The 11,046-nt window shown below is 43.7% G+C and overlaps 1 long non-coding RNA gene across 1 annotated transcript; it reads right to left on the bottom strand.

Moving 5' to 3' along the window:
- Window positions 1–995: 995 nt before the first annotated feature.
- Window positions 996–9,157, bottom strand: LOC103660662. Its single transcript, XR_567851.2, has 4 exons — window positions 7,967–9,157; window positions 3,918–4,120; window positions 1,369–1,472; window positions 996–1,174 (listed from the first exon to the last, which is right to left on the bottom strand). It is a non-coding gene; the product is annotated as an uncharacterized LOC103660662 (long non-coding RNA).
- Between the last annotated feature and the right edge of the window lie 1,889 nt (window positions 9,158–11,046).

The following is an 11,046-nucleotide window of genomic DNA, read 5'->3' as shown; positions in this document are numbered from 1 at the left end:
ATGATTGAGTATCCATGGAACTAGTCTAGACTTGCTATACTCACCCCATTTGTGAAGAAATTTTTGTGCTGGTCAGTAGGGTTTTAAGGGGATAATATATTTGTTTCTTTAGATTTATTTACTTATTTGACGGAAACAGAGAGTGTGTGAGAGCAGGGGGAGGGGCAGAGAGAGAGGGAGAGAGAATCTCCAGCCAACTCCCTGCTGAGTGCAGAGTCCGACATGGGGCTCAATCCCAGGACCCTGAGATCATGACCTGAGCTGAAATCAAGAGACAGCCGCTTAACGGACTGAGCCACCCAGGCGTCCCTGAGGGACAATATGTTGATCCTATCTTTGAAGGGTTATAGTTTAGTGAAGAAGATGACACATGAACAGTTAATTTCAACATCATGTGGTAAATTCTCTGATAAAGAGAAATACTGGATGCAATCGGTGCAGGGGAAAAAAAAGAAAGAAAAAAAGAACCAGACTCAACTTAGTTAATGTCTCTGTGTGTGTGTGTGTGTGTGTGTGTGTGTGTGTGTGTGTGTGTGTGTGGTGGGTGGTGGGAGAGATAGTCAAGGAGGAACTAATACTATATCTCTAATTCCAAATCAATGTCATTGATTACTTAATAGTTAGTTTATCACCATCTCATGACAGATATACTAGATTAGTTTGAAAGTGATCACTTCCTCCTTATCAGGACTTTCACTATAACTGTCCTAAATGGTTTGTGCTAACAAGGAGTAATGAGATCAGGGGGATAAGAGAGCTGTTGTGAAGACTGTCTGCATTTCTTTACTTTCTAAGAAACTCTCTACCATCAGAAAGGGATGGTATCTTTCTTCCTTAACTCCGACGGCATGGTTCGCTGTGGTTAGTCAGCCAGCCACCCCATCCACCTGTACAATTCACTCAAGCACCCCTCAGAGCATTTGAGCAAAACCAAGATGACTTCTTGAGAAAGTCTTGGTCTTGACCGCAGGATCCCCACAAGGGGCATCTTTGGACAGGTTGGAATTTCTTTTATTTAGGTGAAAGAAGAGGGTAGGCTCCTCAAGTGCCTAATAGAATGCCCAAACTTTGTCATCTGCAGACCCAGTATCAAAAGGTTCTGGAAATTCCTTCAATCCGGAAACAGCTCTGGATCCAGCTATAGACTTTAGATGTAATTAGTGAATTCCAACTCCTGTCCAAATCAGAGAGAAATGAATTAGTATTCAAGGAGGAGTTCAAGGTATTCTAAATATAATGTTTGTTTACCAAATGGGGTTATTAGAAAGCAACAGGCCCTACTCCCCTTCCCCAATACAAAATATCTTTTCCTAAGTTAAGTTTTCAGGTTATGTCCTTGGCTTGGACCCAGCAAGTAATAATACTTACCATTATTATTACTCTACATTTTTCATGAAGCTATTGCTGAAGAGATAATTCTTTATGCAGTTCAATAAACTTTTTACGTCCAAACATTCATTTTAACTTAGAATCTGAAACAAAAATAGATTTTTATCTGATGAAAAAGCTATAACCCATCATGTTTCTTTAATTGCCTTGCCTGTCAGAAAGCCCAGGCAGAACTAATGTTCAAACAAAGCAACTGCATTCGGCTTAGGTCAGCATTTCCCAAGGGGTCCTCTGTAGATGGCTACTGCAAAGCTGCTTTTCAAAAAAAAAAAAAACATGTGTTTAATGGCCACCAGTGTGAGGAATGAGATTTACAATTCCATTAGCATATTAACAATTCTAAGAGGGCCAACAATGTTTGAATTTGTTTTATCCAACCTTTCTTGAGTTTATTTGATTACACAATTCTGTCTTTGCATAATACTTATGACCACAAAACCCACGAATTTGGGAAAGGCTGACCTACATCACTGATTTTTCTCTCTTCCCCTTCTAGAGATGTGTTTTCTTTCCCTACTTTTGCATCTACCTTTTACAAATGCATTATAAGGCATAGATCATAAATAAATTGTGAGTGTGGGTATGTCTGTGTGTATATATATGCAAACACACACATACACAAAGGTCCAACTTCTACTCTGTTCCTTTTTCTCCTAGCTCTGTAGTTGTTTTTTATTTATGTATTATGGTGTGTGTATTTATCACATGGAAGGTCTCAGTTTCAAATTGGCCTGCCTAGAAGATCTCCTGTCTGTTCCTGGCAGGATCTATACATGAACAAGAGCCTTCTAGGGAAAACCCAAAGCCCTTCAGGAAGTGGTCTGTGATGATGTGATGTAGTAGCTGATGAGTTTCCTTCTGAGTCAGGGCTGCCTCAAGGGGGTCCCCAGGAATTGACACCTCTCCAAAAAGATGTAAAGATGTTAGTGCTGAGGTCATGACCACCTCTACCTTTGTTACAGGCCCTCGAGGGCTTTTCCCAAGTCCCTGAGATGAATAAAAGCCAAACCAGATTTCAGCCCAGGTCCTTCCCTTTCTCTGAATTCCCCTCACTTCCCTGTTTTAATACCTCCTTGGAGTATCTTGGGTTGCCTGTTTTGGGTCGCACACGCTTCCACCGTGAAACGCACATCCCAGTGTACGTCTAAAGCAGCGTCATAAAGATGGCCCCCTGGGTTCATTTTCCAGTTTCTCCCACATCTTTTCATGAAAAGGCTGAGTTGATAGAATGCTTGAAGAATACCATATGCCTGGAGCAGCAGTAATAATGCTGCTCCACTTGTTCATAGAGCTTCAAGCTCTTCTGCACCGTAGAGATCTTTCTCGACTTACGATGAGGTTAGGTCCCAACGAACGCATAGCAAGTTGAAAATGCCTTAAGTCAAAATCCACCTAATACACCTAATTATCCAACATCATAGCTTAGCCTCGCCTACCTTATAGGAACTCAGAAGGCTTACATGAGATAACACGTGGGCAAAATAAGCCAACCCACAGCCTATTTTCTAATAAAGTGTTGACTATCGCATGGAATTTATTGCATACCGTATGAAAAGTGAAAAAGAATGGTTGAATGGGTGCAGAATCATTGTAATTATATGGGTTGTTCACCCTGGCGATCACCTGGCTGACTGAGAGCTGCGGCTTTCTGCCCCTGCCCAGCATCCCGAGAGAGGATCCTACCCCAGATCGCTCACTATCCCAGGAAAAGATCTGAATTCAAAATTCGAAGGATTGTTTCTACTGAATGTATATTGCTATCACACCGCTGTCAAGTTGAAAAATCGCCAGCTGAACAGTCATAAGTCAGGGATCGCCTGGACTTAGTCTCAATGTTTGCCTTTAGAGGCTCGCTGCTGTAGAACCACGTCTAGATGGTTCTTACAGAAAAATACTCCCATGCTGCTTTGTAAGGACTTGATGCTGCTGTAAAAGGATCCTAGGCCTCTTGACATTTAGTCAAAACCACACTTAATTCATGCAAAAATAACCTGCAATTTGAAATAACCATTGCTCTGAAGTGTACTTGCGTAGGCACCTGTTTCTTTCACCAGCCTGCATGGGTCTTAAAGGTAGAGGTTCAGCTGACCAATCCCTTCATCTTTATGGCCTCACAGAGTTCGGGTACATGTTTTGTTCTTGATAAATACCTGTTGAGTAAATGAAGCACTAAAACTATCAGTAGTTACTTGAGAAACTACAAAAGATTCATTCACTTGGGAAAGCAAAACCAGGGCACTAAAGATTTGGGTCACCACTGTCATATCAGGAAGTGCTTCCTCAAGTGAAACATATATCCCACCCACTACAGGCAAAGTACATTTCTTGTGATTCTGAGCCCAGTGACTATGGAAGGCAAATGTCACCTGCCTGGACCCTGCGTTCTGACAATGCCAGACAAACAAGAGACAGAGGAAACCTCAAGTCACATTGCTTTCAAGGCTTTTTGCTGTTAATGAGTCCACTTCTAAGATTCAGAAATGCTGGCCAGTTTCTTCTTTGATAGCTGCTGTCTGGGAAGTTCTTACCTACAGAACAGCTGTAGATGCTCGAACTTCTCTCTAGCATTCTCCAGATACTTCTCAAGCCATCCGTGCCATCATTCTTCTTGGAAAGTTGGCAAGCTGGGCCCAGTGAAAGGCAATGAATTGCAATCAGGCCACCACTGAAACTGTTCTGGGTTCAGCATAGGGGCTGACTGTCGGTCCAATAGCCAGCACTCCTTCCTGAGCTAAAGCCATCATAAAAAAAAAAAAGAATCAATATTTCTAAAACCCTAGCTCAATAAACCAGAGTCCCCTGGGGTGCTTATTAAAAGATATTTTAGCAGGGAAATCTGAATAAAATCTGTAGTTTAGCGAACAGTAAGGTGCCATGGTTATGTGACAAATTAACATTAGGCTTCTGGGTATACCCCAAATAACTGAAAGCAAAGACCCAAACAGGTATTTGTGTATCACGTTCGTAGCAGTGCTGTTAACAATAGCAAAAATGGAAGTAACCCAAGTGTTAATAAAGTGATTATATATTATATATGCATCATAGATTATTACTCTGCCTTAAGAAGGAAGGAAATTCTGTCACATGCTACAACATGGATGAACCTTGAAGACACTATATTAAGTGAAATAAGCCAGTCACAAAACAAATATCGTATGATCCCCCTTATATAAGGTACCCACAGGCATCAAATTCACAGAGGGAGAAAGCAGAAGGGTGGTGTCCAGGTTTGGGAGGGGGTGAATGGGGAGTGGTTGTTTAATGGGTACAGAGTTCCAGTCTGGGAAGATGAGAATGCTCAGGAGACAGATGGTGGTGATGATGATACAACCTGTGAATGTGTTTAAAGTCACTGAACTGTACACTCAAAAATAGTTAAGTGGCAAATTTTATGTTATGAATGTTTTACCACAACTTCAAAAAAAGAAGGAAAGTAACAGGGGCGCCTGGGTGGCATCCAACTTTTGATTTCGGTTCAGGTCATGATCTCGGGGTCATGGGATCGAGCCTTGTGTCGGGCTCCGTTCTCAGTGTGCAGTCTGCTTGTCCCTCTCTCTCTCCCTCTGCTCCCCCTGCTCTTTCTCTCTTTTTCTCAAATAAATAAATAAATCTTTTAAAAAATGTTTTTTAACAAAGTAACATTAGGAGAAATGGGATGAAGACTATACTGAATTCTCAATATTATCTTTGCAACTTTTTTGTAAATCTAAAATTATTTCCTACAGAAAACCATTTATTTAAAAAAAAATTTTTTAAAAACCATAAAAACACTACTGGACGATTGTATGAACACCACTACCAACAAGAAAAAGATATTTCTGGTCTCCACACTAAACTATATGAAATCTCTCTGGAGTTGGAGGAGGGGAGAAGCCTCATTTTCAGTAAGTTCTAAAATTTAAGAACAACTATTTTTTAAGACATCCCTAACAACAGTTTTAAAAATTCTCTTCTTTCTTCCTGTCTCTTTTAGTCAGTGAAGAAGTCAAATCTATACCAGAATTCTGCAGCAACCAGTGTTTTCTGTGGATACTGCTTTCCCATTGTGCTTTGGTTAGTCTGTGGGCCCAGCATGGGCCACTGGGATCGTCTGCAACTCTGGAACGAGGGGGTTGCCAGGTGTCTCCCCCTTCCCTGGATCTTTTCTCCATGGCTCCTGCTTTCCCTCCATTTCCACTTCTCGACCTCATGAAAAGGGCTCCGTTCCTGAGAAACTTAGTAACCATGGACTGATTGGGTCATGACCAAGCTTATTTCTCTCTCTCTTTCCTTACCACTTTCAATGACCCCTTTCAACAAGGGTCAGAGCCAGATTTGTAACTGAATACAAGAACAACAAGCAGGGAAAGGTGACAAGAGCATCAAGTCATGCTGGATCGCTTTAAAGCCAAGAATGCTTGTTCCTATGCTGCACTCAATAAAAAGAAAGAAGGAACCTGCCATGATGGTCGTGAGTGGGTTTGGCAGAGAGCTCCCAGGCCAGAGAGCAGGTCCAGTTTCCTCCGTAAAAGCCACATCACTTCACCTCTCAGTGCCTCAGTTTACCTCTTATATAATGACAGACAAGAGAAACTCCGAGGGTTTTGGCAGTTTTGAAACTCTGTGATTGAACAAAACAAAACCCTCCTGACCTGAAGTATTTGAATGGCCACTCTCCTCGGGGATGAAACTTGCATTTTTGCAGTTCAAAATTTTTGAAGAGATCTGGCACTGGGGTGACTCATACTAAAGCTTCCGAAAGCACAAAGATCGCATAGCCCAGTCAACTTTTCCAGCTTCTCTGGGAGGGAGGAGTGTAGAGAGGAGAGAAGAAAGTAGGTGTCTGAGAGACAATCAGAGGTGACTCTGTTCTTACATATGTGTAAATGGCTTTTGTCCTACTGCTGATTATGTGTTGAAGGAAAGGAAACTGGGACAAGAAGTTAGGTGTTCCAGCTCTCTCTTCGCTTTTCTCCTGCCCAGGAATTTCTGACTCTTTTTGCAAGGAAAAACTCCCCCGGAGACTCTCAAGACTTTGGTTCAGCTGGTCCAGTCTTTGGAACTTTGGAATCCGGCATTGTGAGAGTTGCAGGCAGTAGGCTTGCTGGTCAAGGTCAGAAGTGTGAGTATTTAATAAAGTCTGGGAACTATGGATCCAGTTGTGATAAATAATGCCCCAAAGCCATTCTGAGCAGCAGAGAGTTAGCACCTTTAGCTCAGTCTGGAAAGAGGGAAACAGGCCAAGTGTGAGCTGATGCAGAGAAGCCAAGGGAGAGTGGGACCAGAGAGCAGTGCAAAATTCTCAGGAGGTGGGGCTTCCTTTGCTGGAGTTGCCCTTCCCAGGATGAGCCTAACAATATCCAGGCATAGTGGTTGCCTAGGTAGCCCAGAGTCTCCTTGCTGGGCTCTGGGATCCAGAAAGCTTATAAGCAGTGCCATAGGCCTACCAGAAGTTTGCTTATGGTTCTTCCTGTTGCATTTGTTCTCTTTTTAGAATTATAAGAATATTCTGCCCGGTAAGTGGACCCCCAATTTCCTTCTTGTCGCTACTGAGGTGGCGATGATGGTTGGTGGATTTCTTTGGGCCTTGCAGGAGGGACAGGGGATGCTTTCACAGTTACTAATAGGGTACTGTTAGGACGAGGGCCTGCACATGGGGCCAACCATCTGTGGCTAAGGAGAGTGGCTGAGCCTAGTGACCAATGGATGAAAGGCCTCAGCACACCCCTATGCAGGAACTTCTACAAATTCCCAGCCTAAACTGACCCCATGGAAAAAAGGCTCGGTTCACAGGCTGGGAACGGACAGCCAAAAACCCTATAAAAAAAGTGTGAGCTCTCATGGGGCAGAGTTGAAGCCTTGTCTGCCTGTTTTGCGCGTCAGACATGGGGCAGCAGCGTGGAGGACGGTCATACCCAGTAACGTCCTCCTTGCCTAGTGACCTCTGCCACTACAGATTTGCCTAGTGACCTCGGCCAAGTTGCCTAACTTCTCTCATAGCTTTTGAGTCTCCATTCTAAGTGAAGGAACCTGGAACATTGCAGATGTCCATTCGTTTCTTCTTTTGAGTGAACTATAATAGTTGTCTATCTGAAAAAAAAAATTTTTTTTTAATGAACAATTTCTTCTCACGACCAGCGAGCGGTCTTTTGCAGAGTTAGGGGGAAAATCATTCCCTTGCCATGCACCTTTCTTGTGTGGCTGACTCACTGTGTATCCTTGATCCAGTCTTCTGCTCCTTGCCTCAATTTCCTGCTCTGTGAAAAAAAATCCCCGCCTCCTACCACCCTCAGTTCAACTGAACAAAAGTCCCTTGAGCCACCCCCACACCATCCAGTCCTGGACCTCACATCTTCTCGGGTTATCAGGTTCCTGACACTGAGAGTTCCATGCCCGGGGGCAATGTCAGTTGGAGTTTACTGAGCATGACTTTTGTAATGAAGATGACACCCAGATAATCCGGCCCACAACACAATTACTCTCTAATCCTGTCCCAGTCGAGGGTTACTCTTCCCTTTTGAGTCACAAGGAATCCTTGTAATGTGAAAAATAAAAATTTGAAAAACCCATCAGAAATACGACCACAGATACCACCCACCTGAACCCGGCTCCAGGGGTGGTGAGTTCTCGCCTGGGGTTAGATGCTGACGTCTGCGGGACTCCGCCCGGCCGCTCAGAGGCACAGGGACTTTTAGAGCAGAGAGGTGGCTCAGAGAGCATATTTATATATTTATTTTGTAAACAGCGTAGCGCAGGATGGGGCTCAGGGTAAATGCCCCCCAGGTAAGCCATTTTCTGGGTTATTGCTCTGGGTGGTAGAGTAATCGCCAAGGGTGCAAATAAACAACCAGTCTTTCCCACCCCGTTTGTGTGTGTGTGAAATGCACCCTCAGACCCCCCTGGAAACTCAGCCGTGCCTCTCCGCCCCCTCCTGGAAGCGGGGCGCGGGGGGATTGGTGGCAGCGCAAGCAAGCCCCTCCTGAAGGAGTGCGGAGTGCCCCACACACCTCCTGTGCAGAGCGCACCGACGTGCCTGCAGCCTGATGGTTGCTGATCTTATCGGCCCGGCTGGGAGGTGAAGTGCATGTGTCAGGGGGTTCGTGCCTGTTCATCATTGTGGTTGCCCCGAAGTGGAGCAGGCAAGGTAACACTTGAAGCCATTTCTGCAGAGAATTGCACAAACATCGGGGCTACTGAGAGTCAGCGGTTCCACTTCAGATCAAGAAAAACACCCACAGAAGGGGGCAGACGGCGAGAGAAACACCGCAAACACACAGCAACGTACACGCGCGCGCGGGCGCGCCAGAACAGAGTGAAACCCAAAGTCCCCGGAGCTAGAGGAAGTGCTCGTGCACCAACAAAGGAGCAACAACTGGAAAGGAAAGATTGGTTTGGTGGCAGAAGAATCTAGGGACGGAGCTGGTACTGCAGACGTGTGGAAGCCAAACGGCTTTCTTTGAGGGGGCAGTTCTGGGGGCGGGGGGACACCTGACTGTTCTCAGGGCTTGAAACTGAACGTTTCTACTTCGGAGAATTGGCAACGATTTCTTTCTGAAGGTGAGGGTGGATGGAGCAAACAAAGGCCCAATTTGGGGCTTCGAGGAGGCAATGGACATTTTCAATCTGCTAAGCGGTCCGGGGGCAGAAACCGACAGCTCAACTGTTGATCATTCTTACAATTACTCTTATATAAGTAGGATTTTTGTAAAGAGATTGTGTATAAAGAAGGTTTTTTTTTTCCTCCGAGTAGAAAGGTAAATCATGACGTGATTAAGTACGCCTTTGACACAGTGAAATTCCTGCCGCAGTGACCACTCTGCCCTTCTTGATTTGGCAAACACAATACAAAAGTGAGTGATCAAACCTTGTGTTGTTCTCCTCTAGTTTGCTACCTAGCAGAGGGAACAGACATGAAAGAAACAAGCCCTGAAATACATAATTATCAATTGTAATTAGTGTTTTAGAGAAAAAAACCTATGGTGTTATGAGAGAGAATATTTTTACCCAGAAGTCTGAGCTATTCAATAAGCATTTTAAAGCCATCATTAGGCGCATAATTGTAGTGATATACAGAAATGCCTGAAATCTGATCCTTACTTGCCAGGAGTTCAAAACCCTCTAAGGAATCCAGGCATGTTGATACATCAATAATAATATTTGAAAGGAGAAATGAGAGATTTTTCATTAAGTTATTTTAAAAGCTACATTTTTTCCCTAGAAAATGGTGTGATTATGCTTTGTGCTACACACACACACACACACACACACACACACACACACACTTGCCCCTTTCAGTTATGTAGGTCTGTGAGATTCTTCATAATTAAGATTAGAAGACATAAAAGATATACTATTTACCTGGTATAAACCATCCAACTCATGGGCATAGTGTCTTAGAGCAGAGTTTCTTAAATTTTAAGGTGCATACAAATCACTTGAGGATTTTGCAAAATACAGACTCTGATTCGGTTGGTCTGGAGGGAGCCCAGTGGGATATGGCACTTTTTGTAGCAATTTTGCTAATAATGAGGTTGCTGGTGATCTGTGGGCCATGCTTTAAGTAGCAAGGTGTTAAAGGAAGGAATCAAATTCTCTAACACTGTGTTCACTCAGCATTTTTTCATTCAACATAAGTTTCCTGAGTACCAACTGAAGTTGGCTTATGTTAAGCATTAATTAGCCCTTCCCTATTTAAAAAAAAAAAAAAGGTGTTCACATACTAGATATGGAACAGTATGCACTTGTTTGGAATCTGAGTAACCATTTTATATCTGGTATAAATACTCAAAGCATCCATGGTATGAAAGAACCAAGATGCCGAAGGCAGTATCAAGATTCTCAATCCCCCATTGGGATTTGTCAATGGTTTCGCTGTGGCGGATGACATAAATTGACACGGACATAAATTTATATGCTAGAGGTGGCTCTGGAACTCAATATGGCTGTCTTTTAGGCTCATTGATCCCTCAGTTCCTCTCAGGTGAGCACGAAGTGCAACCTGCCTTTCTCTCCAACTCATAGCATCTTCCCCTCAAGTTCTGCCATCTTGCAGGCAGGCCAGCCAAGAGAGGCCATGGGCCTGCTGCTGTCCCTTCCCACATGACATTTATCAACCAAATGAAACTTGACACTAGAATTGTCATTTTAGTGAGAAGATGATAAAACTCATTTCACCTTTCCACTTGATAGGCTGATAATTCCCTCCGTGCCTGACGAGTCTTGGTGAGGTTTGCCAGAAGAACAGATTCAAGTTGCATGGGGCATGTTAATGCATGTCTTCCCCTTTCACGTTTGGAGTTCATTTCTACCCAATCATTTTCAAATCTCGCACAAATGGAATTTCCAAACCCGGGTTTGAAGAAAGCACCTTGATTTCCTCCCACTCACATGATGAAGAGCCTCAAAAGCCTTGATAAATGTTGAGAGGAGGTAATATTCTAGGCACAGATGAAGCCCTTCCCCCACTCGTTTCGAACTGTCAGGGAAGTAATTGATGTGCCTCCCAGAGCACGAGAGCCTCACACCACCAACACCCTTGTGTCCTGTTGGGAATTAACCCTGTCACTTTGTCTAATTCTCCACCGGTAAAAGTATTCGCTGCCAGAGACTGACCTGTCATTGGGGGTGTGATTACGTGAAGGCAATTGCAATATTTAATATTCCTCAAATGAAGGACAA

Source organism: Ursus maritimus, unplaced genomic scaffold (genome assembly GCF_017311325.1).
Source record: "Ursus maritimus isolate PB19 unplaced genomic scaffold, ASM1731132v1 scaffold_16, whole genome shotgun sequence".
NCBI classification, from domain to species: Eukaryota; Metazoa; Chordata; class Mammalia; order Carnivora; family Ursidae; genus Ursus; species Ursus maritimus.
Note: the sequence above shows the minus strand (reverse complement) of the source record. Positions and strands in the feature narration are given on the sequence as shown.